Source organism: Thalassophryne amazonica, chromosome 5 (genome assembly GCF_902500255.1).
Source record: "Thalassophryne amazonica chromosome 5, fThaAma1.1, whole genome shotgun sequence".
Classification (NCBI taxonomy): domain Eukaryota; kingdom Metazoa; phylum Chordata; class Actinopteri; order Batrachoidiformes; family Batrachoididae; genus Thalassophryne; species Thalassophryne amazonica.
Genome location: NC_047107.1, coordinates 81,186,729 through 81,204,016, shown reverse-complemented (window position 1 = coordinate 81,204,016; position 17,288 = coordinate 81,186,729). Strand labels below are relative to the sequence as shown.

At 46.8% G+C, this 17,288-nt stretch overlaps 1 protein-coding gene across 1 annotated transcript in view; it reads left to right on the top strand.

Annotated features, from left to right (window-relative positions):
* The first annotated feature begins 2,481 nt into the window (after positions 1–2,481).
* The window catches only part of LOC117510796 (myogenesis-regulating glycosidase-like), a 40,875-nt gene continuing 26,068 nt past the window's right edge, over positions 2,482–17,288 (top strand). The window contains exon 1 of the mRNA XM_034170666.1: positions 2,482–2,539. The gene's annotated coding sequence lies outside the window, so the exon portion shown is untranslated. The remainder of the gene's footprint in view (positions 2,540–17,288) is intronic.

Genomic DNA, 17,288 nt, shown 5'->3' with positions numbered 1-17,288 from the left:
AAACGCCCGAAGAACAGTGACCAGCGGGCTTGCCTGGGGTTCAGACGCTTGGCGGTCCGAATGTACTCCAGGTTTCGATGGTCCGTGAAAACCGTAAATGGTACCGTAGCTCCCTCCAACAGGTGTCTCCACTCCTCAAGAGCCTCTTTCACCGCTAGAAGTTCCCGATTGCCGACGTCATAGTTCCTTTCAGCCGGGGTCAACCTGCGGGAAAAGTAGGCACATGGGTGGAGAACCTTGTCGGATTCCCCGCTCTGAGATAGCGCGGCTCCTATCCCTGAGTCAGAGGCGTCCACTTCAACTATAAACTGGCGTTCTGGATCGGGCTGCACCAGAACCGATGTTTCAACTCCCTAAATCAGGGGTTGGCGTCGAGGATCCGAGACACTGCAGGTTTTCCATGTAACCATTCACCTCAGCAGGTGGGTTGCTGATGAGCTTCTGCTCTGAACATAAACACCTGGTTGTCAATGAAATCACCTGCTGAAACACCTGATCTTTAATGAAATCACCTGCTGAGGCGATTGGTTGCATGGAAAACCTGCAGTGTCTCGGCCCTTTATGGCACATGATTGCCCACCCCTGCCCTAAATGCTGCTTCGCACCGATCCAACCAGGTGAAGGGGACTTTGGTGGAGGTCAGGGCTGTCAGGGGGCTAACTACCTGACTGTAGCCCTTGATGAACCTCCGGTAAAAATTTGCAAAACCGAGGAACTGTTGCAGTTTCCTACGGTTTGTTGGTTGGAGCCAGTCTCTCAACCTTGGCCGGATCAGGGGCGATGGAGTTGGAGGAGATTATGAACCCCAGGAAGGACAAAGAAGAGCGGTGGAACTCGCACTTCTCGCCCTTCACGAACAGCCAGTTATGACGTGCACAATGGAATACAGACAAAACAGGTTTGGAAAAACAGTCAATTATACGTTGAGTGACGTGTGGGCAGGCTCGAGGATAGGAAACGTCCGTCCAGAAAACGAGCTGGATCCCACACGGCTTCCACCACCAACAGATCTGAAGAACACCGGAGCCGCCAAGTCCTGGGTCCCCAGGTGGCCACCGTTTCCATCTGTCAGACCTGGTACTGCTGGCAGAGAGAACAGAAACAGTGCAGGTGAGTGTGAGTTCGCACACTCAGTAATTCTTCAGTCTGTGTTCCGTAAGGAGGGAGAACCTCCACCTCCAATAACACACTCGGACAGCTCCTATGAAAACCACTTATCTGGTTGGGGTGTGAGGCCAAGCCGTCGCAGTCCACACCAAACGCCAATACAGCAGATATGGAACACGTCACAGGAAAACGGCTGCAATTGAGATCAGACCATTATTCATTGTAAATACAGCAGAGAAATTACCTTTAGGGTAGCTGATTTCTTGGCGGGGAGGTGGAGTTGCAGTTCGGCCTTTATGGTGGTGGTGATGATTAGTGGATGAGTGACAGCTGGTACTGATGATGAGTGACAGCTGTCACTCCTGGTCGCTCCAACGCCCTCTCGTACTTGAAGCCCGCACTTCAAGCAGGGCGCCATCTTGTGGTGGTGGGCCAGCAGTATCTCCTCTTCAGTGGCCCACACAACAGTAACGGTGGCAAAATATGCGACCGTTTCACATTTAGATGTATTACTCCGTGCTCTGACCAGTTTTCTGATGAGATGTCATTCCTGTCAACAGGCCAGTCCTCCGCGCAACTGCACATGTGCATGCATGCGCAATATTGTCGGGACGCGGAACTGTTGAGACACACAATTCGACAGAACACCGGCTGGACCCTGCTACGCACATGTCATAATGGGGCTGTTAGCTGAGAGAGAAAGAAAGTCGTGTACTGCTGCTGCCGCTGAAATGGGTGAATTTAAGCTAGTACCATACGAAAATATTGATGTGCATTCTGACACAGAATTACCTTTTCACATTTGATGGATTTGATGTATTCTCACATTGGATGGATTACTCCATGCTCTGACCACTGTTGGAGCAACGCTGCCTCACAGTAAGCCTCGCCAACCAAATTACCTACAAAAAAATTAACCGTGCAAACGATGGAATTGGATTAGACTGGGAATAACCCCCTTGCATCTGATGATTTGTGGACATTCATGCTGTTATACAGTCATGAATATACATTTTACCGTTTTACCTAACGCATCGCCGGTAAAACGGTCACTAACACATCACTGGTTATACGGTTGCAAATTGAGTGACCGTATAACAAGCATGAATGTCCGCAAATCATCAGACACAACAGGGTTATTTCCTAATTAACATTGATGAGAAAAAGTGTTAAACAAAATGTGTTAGCTCTTCTTTCTGAACAATTCTTCAACCTGTTTCCCAAAGTTTTTTTTTTTTTTTTTTGGTCTTACACTACATTTCCCAGAAACACACCAGACAGAATGGCATGTGAATGACAGGCGACAGGGCAAATCAGGCTCCTACGTCTGTTTTGGGCGGGGCCAATCTCAGCGGCTGCGCAGTCAGTGTGGTCGATTGTCAGAGCGCTGCTGCACCACCAAAAGCCAGGTGTTGGTACTCCGAATGTGTCGGTAGGGAACTTATCTATTTGTCATTGTTCTAACACAGCAGTTCGCTCTTGAATACATTTCATACCTTAGTTTTCATCGGCGAAGTAGCTAACGTAGACTTTTTTTTTTACTATCTTATAAACCGCTGTAATGCCAGTATGATCATTTAGTCAAATGATCACACTGGCATTACACTAAATTTTAGTGCAACTATAAAAGACGAATCAAAGTATTTCTCACACACAACACAGGAGTTTATGCCAGTCACAGTTTGCTATCTCAACCCATGATTTTGGTTTCGAATTGATTTTGCCTGGTTAGCGGTCTCAATAAGTCTTTTCAGCGTCACCAGTACGCATGCACAGCGCGCGCTTCCGGTGTCGTGCCAAAGTACTGATCCCCGTCAGAATTTGGATCCCCTGGCGCGGGATCGCGCACTGACTCAGTGCAGCGCTTCCAGACTTTCTGCAGCTCTTTAAACGGTCTCCTCCCGCTCCCAGGCAAAAATAACAGCATGTTCGTTGTTCAATACATGATATTAAAAAATAAGTTTCATAATCTTTTGACGACGTTTAATGCATGCGTGTCTTCACGTCAATTACACACACAGACACAGAAACGGTGTCCAACATAAAAACCGCTGAAGACGTTTACAAAAATAAAACGCTGTAAGACGTTGATTAAAAAAGAAAACGCTGCAACCCGTTTATATATGTAAAAAAACAAACAAACAAAAAAACACGCTGTAAGATGTTTATGATCGCACCACTGTCAAGATAATAAAATGATTTTCACTCTTCAGTTCAGTTCGTTCGAGATTAAAATATGAACAGTCACAAACTGTACGCTCTTGTACTTGTCTGTGACTTTTTCTGTTTTTAAATAAAAGATAAGCAGACAAACGTGATGTGGGTGATGGTTGTTTTGGTTTACAAGAAATAAATTCAGCTTTTATACTGTAAAAAAAAATCCAGTTTTTACAGAAAAATTCTGTCAGCTGTGGTTGTCAGGGGAATTCTGTCAAAATTACAATGAATATGTAAATGGTTTGCACATACATCCATTCATTCATTCATTCATTCATTCATCTTATACCGCTTAGTCCAATTAAGGGTCGCGGGGGGCTGGAGCCTATCCCAGCAGTCATAGAGCGCGAGGCGGCGTACACCCAGGACAGGACGCCACAAATAGACAAACAAACACAGACACACCCACACACACACCTACGGACAATTTTAAAGATTCCAATCCACCTAACCCGCATGTCTGGATGTGGGAGGAAACCGGAGCACCCGGAGGAAACCCACGCAAACATGGCAGACTCCACACAGAAAGGCCACGGGAATTGAACCCACGACCTTCTTGCTGTGAGGCAACAGTGCTAACCACTAATCCACCGTGCTGCCTTGGTTTGCACAGACATATTTATGTAAATTTTGCAGTTTAAACCTTTAATTAAAAAATATGAATCTGTAATTTTGACGGTCTTTTTAGTGTTGAATTGGCATGGCCATGCTGATATTACACCTTTTTTTTTTTTTTTTTTGTAAAATTTACAAATATATTAAGTCCCTTTGGCTGCTCCCATAATTTCACTCAGGGTCACCACAGCAGATGCAAGGACGGTCTGCATGTTGATTTGGCACAAGCTGTACACCAGATGCCCTTCGGACTGCAACATCACATTACACAGTGAAATGTGGCAGGAGTGGGGTTCGAACCAGGAACCTTTGTTACTGAAACCAAGTGCACTAAACACTTGGCCACCACCCCTGATATCTGTCTGTATCTTAAAGATTAATAAGCACAGTAGCTTTGTGGTTAGCGCATGTTGCCTCAGAGCAAGAAGGTCATTGCTTCGATTCCCACCTGTGGCCTTTCTCTGTGGAGTTTGCATGTTCTCCCCATGTTTGTGTAGGTTTCCTCCGGGTGCTTCAATTTCCTCCCACATTTAAAGACATGCAAGTTAGGTGAATTGGAAACTTTATACATGTTCAGGTCTCCCTTGCAAAAGAGATCTTGATCTCCATGGGACTAACCTGGTTAAATAAAGGTTAAATTAAAATTACACCCTACCATCAGATATTTCAACTTCATATATACGTTAGCTCATCCACAGTCACTACAGTAAGTTTCAGGAAGTTTTGTCTTTATTTAGTAGAGTTGCATAGGGGATACATTTTCTAGCAGCCACCATCTGTCAGCCTGCCAGAATTTGTATCCCCTATCTTTATAGCTGGAATTGCAACCTACCATCAGGTGTTTTATGTTGTGAAAGTGTAGTGACACGGACCCACAACAGGGGGCGCAAATGAACGGCCAATAGATGAGCCAAAAAGTAACAATTTAATGTTGTGAAATGTGCACAACGAAATACAGACAATCTCAGAATATAATTACAGTCAATTCACAAAGGTGACGTGTGGGCAGGCTCGAGGATAGAAGACGTCTGTCCTGAGAAGAGCCGGAACCACACGATTTCCGCCGCCACTGAACCTGGTGAATACTGGAGCCGCCAAGTCCCGAATTCCCAGGTGATCACCGTCCCCGACTGTCGGATCTGGTACTGCTGGCGAGAACAAAGACAGTCAAGTGTAGGTGTGTGCACACCCAGTAACAACAACGGTGGGAATGCCACCTCCACCTCTCACTCAATATGTGTTGCAGCGGTCCCTCAGAGGAAAAAGAGTGCCGTCCTGCACAGCCTCCACAAACGAAGGACCGGTACTCCTGCAAACACTCACAATAGACAGATTCAGAAAATACCACAAAGGCTGAGGATATTACCTCCAGTGAAGTACGATATCTCGGCGATGAGGTAGAGATGACATCTGTGTTTTATGGAGTGCGATGATGAAGAATGAGTGACAGCTGTCAGGAGTTAATGAGTGACAGCTGTCACTCCCGGCTGTGTCTGTGGCGGCAGCGCCCTCTCGTGCCTGAAGCCCGCACTTCAGGCAGGGGGCCCTCTGTTGGTGGGCCAGCAGTACCTCCTCTTCTGGCGGCCCACACAACAGGACCCCCCCCTCAACGGGCGCCTCCTGGCGCCTGACCAGGCTTGTCCGGGTGTTGACGGTAGAAATCGGCCAGGAGGGCCGGATCCAGGATGAAGCTCCTCTTCACCCAGGAGCGTTCTTCGGGTCCATACCCCTCCCAGTCCACCAAATACTGGAACCCCCGGCCCATTCGACGGACGTCCAGGAGCCGGCGCATTGTCCAAGCTGGCTCCCCGTCAATGATCCGGGCAGGAGGCGGAGCCGGACTGGGAGCACAGAGGGGTGAGGTGTGGTGAGGTTTGATGCGTGACACATGGAAAACCGGGTGGATCCGCAGTGAAGCTGGGAGTCGGAGCTTCACTGTGGCAGGACTGAGGATTTTGAGGATCTTGAATGGTCCAATGGAACGGTCCTTCAACTTAGGGGAGTCCACTTGGAGGGGGATGTCCTTCGTGGACAGCCACACCTCCTGCCCGGGCTGGTAAACAGGGGCCGGGGATCGCCGGCGGTCCGCATGGGTCTTCGCCCTCGTCCGGGCCTTCAACAAGGCAGAACGGGCGGAGCGCCACACCCGACGGCACTTCCGCAGGTGGGCCTGGACCGAGAGCACACCGACCTCTCCCTCCACCACGGGAAACAATGGGGGCTGATACCCCAAACACACCTCAAACGGGGAGAGGCCGGTGGCAGAGGACACCTGGCTGTTATGTGCATACTCGATCCAGGCCAGATGTTCACTCCAGGCCGTCGGGTGTGCAGACGTTACGCAGCGCAGGGCTTGCTCCAATTCCTGATTGGCCCGTTCTGCCTGTCCATTGGTCTGCGGGTGATACCCGGACGAGAGGCTCACAGTGGCCCCCAGTTCCCGGCAGAAGCTCCTCCAGACGTGTGAGGAGAACTGGGGACCACGATCAGAGACGATGTTGGTGGGTATCCCATGCAGACGGACGACGTGGTGGACCAGGAGGTCTGCTGTCTCCTGGGCTGTTGGGAGCTTTGGGAGGGCCACGAAGTGGGCCGCCTTGGAGAATCGGTCCACTATCGTGAAGATGGTGGTGTTGCCCTGGGACGGCGGGAGGTCCGTGACAAATCCAGGCCGATGTGGGACCAGGGGCGATGAGGCACAGGAAGTGGCTGGAGAAGCCCTTGGGACCTCTTGTGGTCTGCCTTGCCCCTGGCACAGGTGGTGCAGGCCTGGATGTACTCCCGGACGTCGGCCTCCATAGACGCCCACCAGAAGCGCTGCCGGACAACTGCCACGGTCCTTCACACCCCTGGATGACAGGAGAGCTTGGAACCGTGACAGAAGTCCAAGACTGCAGCTCTGGCCTCTGGTGGGACGTATAGACGGTTCTTCGGACCAGTTCCAGGGTCCGGGCTCCGTGCCAGGGCCTCCCGGACAGTCTTCTCCACGTCCCAGGTGAGGGTGGCCACGATAGTGGACTCCGGAATGATGGGCACCGGTGGATCCGACAGCACCGTTTTGACTTCGTCTTCGTGTACCCGGGACAAAGCATCCGATCTCTGGTTCTTGGTCCCGGGGCGATAGGTGATCCGGAAGTCAAAATGTCCGAAGAACAGTGACCAGTGGGCTTGCCTGGGGTTCAGCCGCTTGGCGGTCCTGATATACTCCAGGTTCCGATGGTCAGTGAAAACCGTGAACGGCACAGACGCTCCCTCCAACAGGTTTCTCCACTCCTCAAGAGCCTCTTTCACCGCAAGGAGTTCTCGATTGCCGACGTCATAGTTCCGTTCAGCTGGGGTCAACCTGCGAGAAAAGTAGGCACACGGGTGAAGAACCTTATCGGTCTCTCTGCTCTGGGATAGCACGGCTCCTATCCCTGAGTCAGAGGCGTCCACTTCAACCACGAACTGGCGGCTAGGGTCGGGCTGCACCAAAACTGGCGCAGTAGAGAACCGTCATTTCAACTCCTTGAACGCGGCTTCTCCACCTGACCTCCAGGTGGAGAGGTCAGGGCTGTCAGGGGGCTAACTACCTGACTGTAGCCCTTAATGAACCTCCTATAGAAATTAGCGAAGCCAAGGAACTGTTGCAGCTTCCTACGGCTTGTTGGTTGGGGCCAGTCTCTCACCGCCGCAACCTTGGCCGGATCAGGGGCGACGGAGTTAGAGGAGATGATAAACCCCAGGAAGGACAAAGACGTGCGGTGAAACTCGCACTTCTCGCCCTTCACAAACAGTCGGTTCTCTAATAACCGCTGCAGGACCTGATGTACATGCTGGACATGGGTCTCAGGATCCGGAGAAAAGATGAGGATATCGTCCAGATATACGAAGACGAATCGGTGCAGGAAGTCCCGCATTACGTCGTTAACCAAGGCTTGGAACATCGCGGGGGCGTTGGTGAGGCCGAATGGCATGACCAGGTACTCAAAGTGACCTAACGGCGTGTTAAATGCCGTCTTCCATTCGTCTCCCTTCCGTATCCGAACCAGGTGATACGCATTTCTAAGATCCAGCTTAGTAAAGATTTTGGCTCCATGCAGGGGGGTGAACACGGAATCCAACAATGGCAACGGGTATCGGTTGCGAACCGTAATCTCATTCAGCCCCCTGTAATCAATGCATGGACGGAGTCCGCCATCTTTCTTGCCCACAAAAAAGAAACCTGCCCCCATCGGGGAGGTGGAGTTCCGGATCAGCCCAGCAGCTAATGAGTCCCGGATGTAGGTCTCCATTGATTCGCGCTCAGGTCGTACAGCCTGCTGGACGGGAACTCAGCGCCTGGAACCAAATCAATGGCACAGTCGTACGGACGGTGCGGGGGAAGGGTGAGTGCCAGATCCTTGCTGAAGACGTCAGCAAGATCGTGGTACTCAACCAGCACTGCCGTCAGATTGGGAGGGAATTTGAGCTCCTCCTTAGCCTGTAAACCGGGAGGAACCGAGGATCCTAAACACACCCGATGGCAGGTTTCGCTCCACTGAACCACCACCCCAGATGGCCAATCAATCCGAGGATTGTGCTTCAACATTCATGGGAAGCCCAAAATCATGCGGGAGGTAGAAGGAGTTACAAAAAACTCAATCTCCTCCCGATGGTTTCCAGACACCACCAGAGTTACTGGTTGTGTCTTGTGTGTGATTAAAGGCAGGAGGGTGCCATCTAGTGCCCGCACCCGCAATGGCGAAGGAAGCGCCACCAGAGGGAGCCCTACCTCCCTTGCCCATCTGCTGTCTAGCAGATTCCCTTCTGACCCCGTGTCCACCAGTGCTGGGGTTTGAAGGGTTAAATCCCTGCTCAGGATTGTAACTGGGAGTCGTGTGGCAATCTGTGTGTGTCTCACGTGAATGTTTTGACCCCCCCTTAGCCCAGTCTCTGAGGGCAGTTGTTGTTGTGGCCGTTTGGGGCAGTTTTTCTGTGTGTGCTCCTTTGAGCTGCAGAGAAAACACTCCCTGCGGATCAGCCTCCTCATTTTGGCCCTGTGCGTTTCCCTAACAACGTCAGCAGGGGGAGCTGTTGCTGTTGCTCCACAGAGCGCTGCGGCTGTGGAGCGTGGGGAGGGCGGCCCCTTTTCGAACCCGGAAGGGAGATGGGTGGCGCGTATCCGGCCACGTCCTTCGCCTCGCTCCCGACGGCGTTCCTCCAACCGATTGTCTAACCGTATAACGAGATCGATAAGCCCATCTAAATCCCGCGGTTCCTCCTTAGCTACCAGATGCTCCTTCAGGACCAACGACAGTCCGTTTATGAAGGCGGCGCAGAGCGCAACGTTATTCCAGCCAGACCTCGCAGCCGCGATGCGGAAGTCGACTGCATATTCGGCTGCACACCGGCGCCCCTGTCGCATTGACAGCAGCATTGTTGAAGCGGTCTCTCCTCTGTTAGGGTGATCAAACACTGTTCTGAACTCCCCCACAAACCCAGTGTATGCTGATAACAACCGTGAGTTCTGTTCCCAGAGCGCCGTAGCCCAGGCGCGTGCCTTACCCCGAAGCAGAGCAATCACATAATCTATTTTACTAGCGTCTGACGCGTACATGACGGGACGTTGTGCGAAGACAAGCGAACACTGCATGAGAAAGTCCGCGCACGTCTCCACACAACCTCTGTACGGCTCAGGAGGGCTTATGTATGCTTCAGGGGATGGTGGGAGGGGTTGTTGAACCACCACTTGAATGTTCATATCCTGCACAGGGTCGGCAGGAGGAGGAGCTGCAGCAGCGCCCTGAGCGCTCGCCGCCACCTGCGCGGAGAGAGCCTCCACCCTGCGGTTCAGGAAGATGTTTTGCTCGGCCATTTGATCCAACCGAGCTGTAAAGGCGGTGAGAATGTGCTGCAGCTCACCAATCACGCCTCCTGCAGACGCCTGCGCTCCCTGCTCTCCCATTGGTCGTTCAACAGCCGGGTGACGCCCCTCGGAGTCCATGACGCTGGCCGAGATATCCTGTTGTGAAAGTGTAGTGACACGGACCCACAACAGGGGGCGCAAATGAACGGCCAATAGATGAGCCAAAAAGTAACAGTTTAATGTTGTGAAATGTGCGAAATACAGACAATCTCAGAGGAAAAAGAGTGCCGTCCTGCACAGCCTCCACAAACGAAGGACCGGTACTCCTGCAAACACTCACAATAGACAGATTCAGAAAATACCACAAAGGCTGAGGATATTACCTCCAATGAAGTACGATATCTCGGCGATGAGGTGGAGATGACATCTGGGTTTTATGGAGTGCGATGATGAACAGCTGTCAGGAGTTAATGAGTGACAGCTGTCACTCCCGGCTGTGTCTGTGGCGGCAGCGCCCTCTCGTGCCTGAAGCCCGCACTTCAGGCAGGGCGCCCTCTGTTGGTGGGCCAGCAGTACCTCCTCTTCTGGCGGCCCACACAACATTTTATCTTCATTTCTACTTTAGCTCATCCACAATTACAGTAAATTTCAGGAAGTTTTGTCTTTATTTAGTTGAGTTGCATAGGGGATACATTTTCTGGTAGCCACCATCTGTCAGCCTGCCAGAATTTGTATCCCCTGTCTTTATAGCTGGAATTACACCCGGCCATCAGGTGTTCTATTTTCATTTCTACTTTAGCTCATCCACAATTACTACAGTAAATTTCAGGAAGTTTTGTCTTTATTTAGTGGAGTTGCATAGGGGATACATTTTCTGGCAGCCACCATCTATCAGCCTGCCAGAATTTGTATCCCCCATCTTTATAGCTGGAATTGCAACCTACCATCACGTGTTTTATCTTCATTTCTACTTCAGCTCATCCACAATTACTACAGTAAGTTTCAGGAATTTTTGTCTTTATTTAGTGGAGTTGCATAGGGGATACATTTTCTGGCAACCACCATCTGTCAGCCTGCCAGAATTTGTATCCCTTATCTTTATAGCTGGAATTGCACCCTACCATTATCTTCATTTCTACTTTAGCTCATCCACAATTGCTACAGTAAATTTCAGGAAGTTTTGTCTTTATTTAGTGGAGTTGCGTAGGGGATACATTTTCTAGCAGCCACCATCTGTCAGCCTGCCAGAATTTGTATCCCCTATCTTTATAGCTGGAATTACACCCGGCCATCAGGTGCTTTATCTTCATTTCTACTTTAGCTCATCCACAATTACTACAGTAAATTTCAGGAAGTTTTGTCTTTATTTAGTGGAGTTGCATAGGGGATACATTTTCTGGCAACCACCATCTGTCAGCCTGCCAGAATTTGTATCCCTTATCTTTATAGCTGGAATTGCACCCTACCATTATCTTCATTTCTACTTTAGCTCATCCACAATTGCTACAGTAAATTTCAGGAAGTTTTGTCTTTATTTAGTTGAGTTGCATAGGGGATACATTTTCTGGTAGCCACCATCTGTCAGCCTGCCAGAATTTGTATCCCCTGTCTTTATAGCTGGAATTACACCCGGCCATCAGGTGTTCTATTTTCATTTCTACTTTAGCTCATCCACAATTACTACAGTAAATTTCAGGAAGTTTTGTCTTTATTTAGTGGAGTTGCATAGGGGATACATTTTCTGGCAGCCACCATCTATCAGCCTGCCAGAATTTGTATCCCCCATCTTTATAGCTGGAATTGCAACCTACCATCACGTGTTTTATCTTCATTTCTACTTCAGCTCATCCACAATTACTACAGTAAGTTTCAGGAATTTTTGTCTTTATTTAGTGGAGTTGCATAGGGGATACATTTTCTGGCAACCACCATCTGTCAGCCTGCCAGAATTTGTATCCCTTATCTTTATAGCTGGAATTGCACCCTACCATTATCTTCATTTCTACTTTAGCTCATCCACAATTGCTACAGTAAATTTCAGGAAGTTTTGTCTTTATTTAGTGGAGTTGCGTAGGGGATACATTTTCTAGCAGCCACCATCTGTCAGCCTGCCAGAATTTGTATCCCCTATCTTTATAGCTGGAATTACACCCGGCCATCAGGTGCTTTATCTTCATTTCTACTTTAGCTCATCCACAATTACTACAGTAAATTTCAGGAAGTTTTGTCTTTATTTAGTGGAGTTGCATAGGGGATACATTTTCTGGCAGCCACCATCTGTCAGCCTGCCAGAATTTGTATCCCCTATCTTTATAACTGGAATTGCACCCTACCATTATCGTCATTTATACTTTAGCTCATCCACAATTGCTACAGTAAATTTCAGGAAGTTTTGTCTTTATTTAGTTGAGTTGCATAGGGGATACATTTTATGGCAGCCACCATCTGTCAGCCTGCCAGAATTTGTATCCCCTATCTTTATAGCTGGAATTGCACCCTACCATCAGGTGTTTTATTTTCATTTATACTTTAGCTCATCCCCAATTGCTACAGTAAATTTCAGGACGTTTTGTCTTTATTTAGTGGAGTTGCATAGGGGATACATTTTCTGGCAGCTACCATCTGTCAGCCTGCCAGAATTTGTATCCCCTATCTTTATAACTGGAATTGCACCCTACCATTATCGTCATTTATACTTTAGCTCATCCACAATTGCTACAGTAAATTTCAGGAAGTTTTGTCTTTATTTAGTGGAGTTGCATAGGGGATACATTTTCTGGCAGCCACCATCTGTCGGCCTGCCAGAATTTCTATCCCCTATCTTTATCGCTGATATTGCACCCTACCATCAGGTGTGTTATCTTCAACTATACTTTAGTTCATCCACAATTGCTACAGTAAATTTCAGGAAGTTTTGTCTTTATTTAGTGGAGTTGCATAGGGGATACATTTTCTAGCAGCCACCATCTGTCAGCCTGCCAGAATTTGTATCCCCTATCTTTATAGCTGGAATTACACCCGACCATCAGTTGCTTTATCTTCGTTTCTACTTTAGCTCATCCACAATTACTACAGTAAATTTCAGGAAGTTTTGTCTTTATTTAGTGGAGTTGCATAGGGGATACATTTTCTAGCAGCCACCATCTGTCAGCCTGCCAGAATTTGTATCCCCTATCTTTATAGCTGGAATTGCACCCTACCATTATCGTCATTTATACTTTAGCTCATCCACAATTGCTACAGTAAATTTCAGGAAGTTTTGTCTTTATTTAGTGGAGTTGCATAGGGGATACATTTTCTCTCAGCCACCATCTGTCAGCCTGCCAGAATTTCTATCCCCTATCTTTATCGCTGATATTGCACCCATCCATCAGATGTTTTATCTTCATTTATACTTTAGCTCATCCACAATAACTACAGTAAATTTCAGGGAGTTTTGTCTTTATTTAGTGGAGTTGCATAGGGGATACATTTTCTGGCAGCCACCATCTGTCAGCCAGCAGGTGTTTTATTTTCATTTATGCTTTAGCTCATCCACAATTGCTACAGTAAATTTCAGGAAGTTTTGTCTTTATTTAGTGGAGTTGCATAGGGGATACATTTTCTGGCAGCCACCATTTGTCAGCCTGCCAGAATTTGTATCCCCCATCTTTATAGCTGGAATTGCACCCTACCATTATCGTCATTTATACTTTAGCTCATCCACAATTGCTACAGTAAATTTCAGGGAGTTTTGTCTTTATTTAGTGGAGTTGCATAGGGGATACATTTTCTGGCAGCCACCATCTGTCAGCCTGCCAGAATTTGTATCCCCTATCTTTATAGCTGGAATTGCAACCTACCATCAGGTGTTTTATCTTCATTTCTACTTTAGCTCATCCACAATTATTACAGTAAATTTCAGGAAGTTTTGTCTTTATTTAGTTGAGTTGCATATGGGATACATTTTCTGGTAGCCACCATCTGTCAGCCTGCCAGAATTTGTATCCCCCATCTTTATAGCTGGAATTGCAACCTACCATCAGGTGTTTATCTTCATTTCTACTTCAGCTCATCCACAATTACTACAGTAAATTTCAGGAATTTTTGTCTTTACTTAGTGGAGTTGCATAGGAGATACATTTTCTGGCAACCACCATCTGTCAGCCTGCCAGAATTTGTATCCCCTATCTTTATAGCTGGAATTGCACCCTACCATTATCTTCATTTATACTTTAGGTCATCCACAATTGCTACAGTACGTTTCAGGAAGTTTTGTCTTTATTTAGTAGAGTTGCATAGGGGATACATTTTCTGGCAGCCACCATCTGTCGGCCTGCCAGAATTTCTATCCCCTATCTTTATAGCTGGAATTGCAACCTACCATCATGTGTTTTATCTTCATTTATACTTTAGATCATCCCCAATTACTACAGTAAATTTCAGGAAGTTTTGTCTTTATTTAATGGAGTTGCATAGGGGATACATTTTCTGGCAGCCACCAGCTGTCAGCCTGGCAGAATTTGTATCCCCTATCTTTATAACTGGAATTGCACCCTACCATTATCGTCATTTATACTTTAGCTCATCCACAATGGCTACAGTAAATTTCAGGAAGTTTTGTCTTTATTTAGTGGAGTTGCATAGGGGATACATTTTCTGGCAGCCACCATTTGTTAGCCTGCCAGAATTTGTATCCCCTATCTTTATAGCTGGAATTGCAACCTACCATCAGGTGTTTTATCTTCATTTATACTTTAGATCATCCACAATTACTACAGTAAGTTTCAGGAAGTTTTGTCTTTATTTAGTAGAGTTGCATAGGGGATACATTTTCTGGCAGCCACCATCTGTCAGCCTGCCAGAATTTGTATCCCCTATCTTTATAGCTGGAATTGCACCCTACCATCAGGTGTTTTATCTTCATCTATACTTTAGTTCATCCACAATTGCTACAGTAAATTTCAGGAAGTTTTGTCTTTATTTAGTGGAGTTGCATAGGGGATACATTTTTCTGGCAGCCACCATCTGTCAGCCTGCCAGAATTTGTATCCCCTATCTTTATAGCTGGAATTGCACCCTACCATCAGGTGTTTTATCTTCATCTATACTTTAGTTCATCCACAATTGCTACAGTAAATTTCAGGAAGTTTTGTCTTTATTTAATGGAGTTGCATAGGGGATACATTTTCTAGCAGCCACCATCTGTCAGCCTGCCAGAATTTGTATACCCTATCTTTATAGTTGGAATTACACCCGACCATCAGTTGCTTTATCTTCATTTCTACTTTAGCTCATCCACAATTGCTACAGTAAATTTCAGGAAGTTTTGTCTTTATTTAGTGGAGTTGCATAGGGGATACATTTTCTGGCAGCCACCATTTGTTAGCCTGACAGAATTTGTATCCCCTATCTTTATAGCTGGAATTGCAACCTACCATCAGGTGTTTTATCTTCATTTATACTTTAGATCATCCACAATTACTACAGTAAGTTTCAGGAAGTTTTGTCTTTATTTAGTAGAGTTGCATAGGGGATACATTTTCTAGCAGCCACCATCTGTCGGCCTGCCAGAATTTCTATCCCGTCTTTATCGCTGATATTGCACCCTACCATCAGGTGTTTTATCTTCATTTATACTTTAGCTCATCCATAATAACTACAGTAAATTTCAGGGAGTTTTGTCTTTATTTAGTAGAGTTGCATAGGGGATACATTTTCTAGCAGCCACCATCTGTCAGCCTGCCAGAATTTGTATACCCTATCTTTATAGTTGGAATTACACCCGACCATCAGTTGCTTTATCTTCATTTCTACTTTAGCTCATCCACAATTACTACAGTAAATTTCAGGAAGTTTTGTCTTTATTTAGTAGAGTTACATATGGGATACATTTTCTAGCAGCCACCATCTGTCAGCCTGCCAGAATTTGTATCCCCTATCTTTATAGCTGGAATTGCACCCTACCATTATCTTCATTTATACTTTAGCTCATCCACAATTGCTACAGTAAATTTCAGGAACTTTTGTCTTTATTTAGTGGAGTTGCATAGGGGATACATTTTCTGGCAAACCCCAGCGAATGTGAGCATTTGCCCACTCAAGTCGGTTACGACGACGAACTGGAGTCAGGTGGAGACCCCGATGAGGACGACGAGCATGCAGATGAGCTTCCCTGAGACGGTTTCTGACAGTTTGTGCAGAAATTCTTTGGTTATGCAAACCAATTGTTTCAGCAGCTGTCCGAGTGGCTGGTCTCAGACGATCTTGGAGGTGAACATGCTGGATGTGGAGGTCCTGGGCTGGTGTGGTTACACGTGGTCTGTGGTTGTGAGGCTGGTTGGATGTACTGCCAAATTCTCTGAAACACCTTTGGAGACAGCTTATGGTAGAGAAATGAACATTCAATACACAAGCAACAGCTCTGGTTGACATTCCTGCTGTCAGCATGCCAATTGCACGCTCCCTCAAATCTTGCGACATCTGTGGCATTGTGCTGTGTGATAAAACTGCACCTTTCAGAGTGGCCTTTTATTGTGGGCAGTTTAAGGCACACCTGTGCACTAATCATGGTGTCTAATCAGCATCTTGGTATGGCACACCTGTGAGGTGGGATGGATTATCTCAGCAATGGAGAAGTGCTCACTATCACAGATTTAGACTGGTTTGTGAACAATATTTGAGGGAAATGGTGATATTGTGTATGTGGAAAAAGTTTTAGATCTTTGAGTTCATCTCATACAAAATGGGAGCAAAACCAAAAGTGTTGCGTTTATATTTTTGTTGAGTATAGTAGAGTTGCATAGGGGATACATTTTCTGGCAGCCACCATCTGTCAGCCTGCCAGAATTTGTATCCCCTATCTTTATAGCTGGAATTGCACCCTACCATCATGTGTTTTATTTTCATTTATACTTTAGCTCATCCACAATTACTACAGTAAATTTCAGGAAGTTTTGTCTTTATTTAGTGGAGTTGCACAGGGGATACATGTTCTGGCAGCCACCATCTGTCAGCCTGCCAGAATTTGTATCCCCTATCTTTATAGCTGGAATTGCAGCCTTCCATCAGGTGTTTTATCTTCATTTATACTTTAGCTCATCCATAATTACTACAGTAAATTTCAGGAAGTTTTGTCTTTATATGCTGGAGTTGCACAGGGGATACATGTTCTGGCAGCCACCATCTGTCAGCCTGCCAGAATTTGTATCCCCTATCTTTATCGCTGGAATTGCACCCTACCATCAGGTGTTTTATCTTCATTTCTACTTTAGCTCATCCACAATTATTACAGTACATTTCAGGAAGTTTTGTCTTTATTTAGTGGAGTTGCATAGGGGATACATTTTCTCGCAGTCACCATCTGTCAGCCTGCCAGAATTTGTATCCCCTATCTTTATAGCAGGTATTGCACTCTACCATCAGATGTTTTTATCTTCATTTATACTTCAGCTCATCCACAATTACTACAGTAAATTTGAACAAGTTTTGTCTTTATTTAGTGGAGTTGCATAGGGGATGCATTTTCTGGCAGCCACCATCT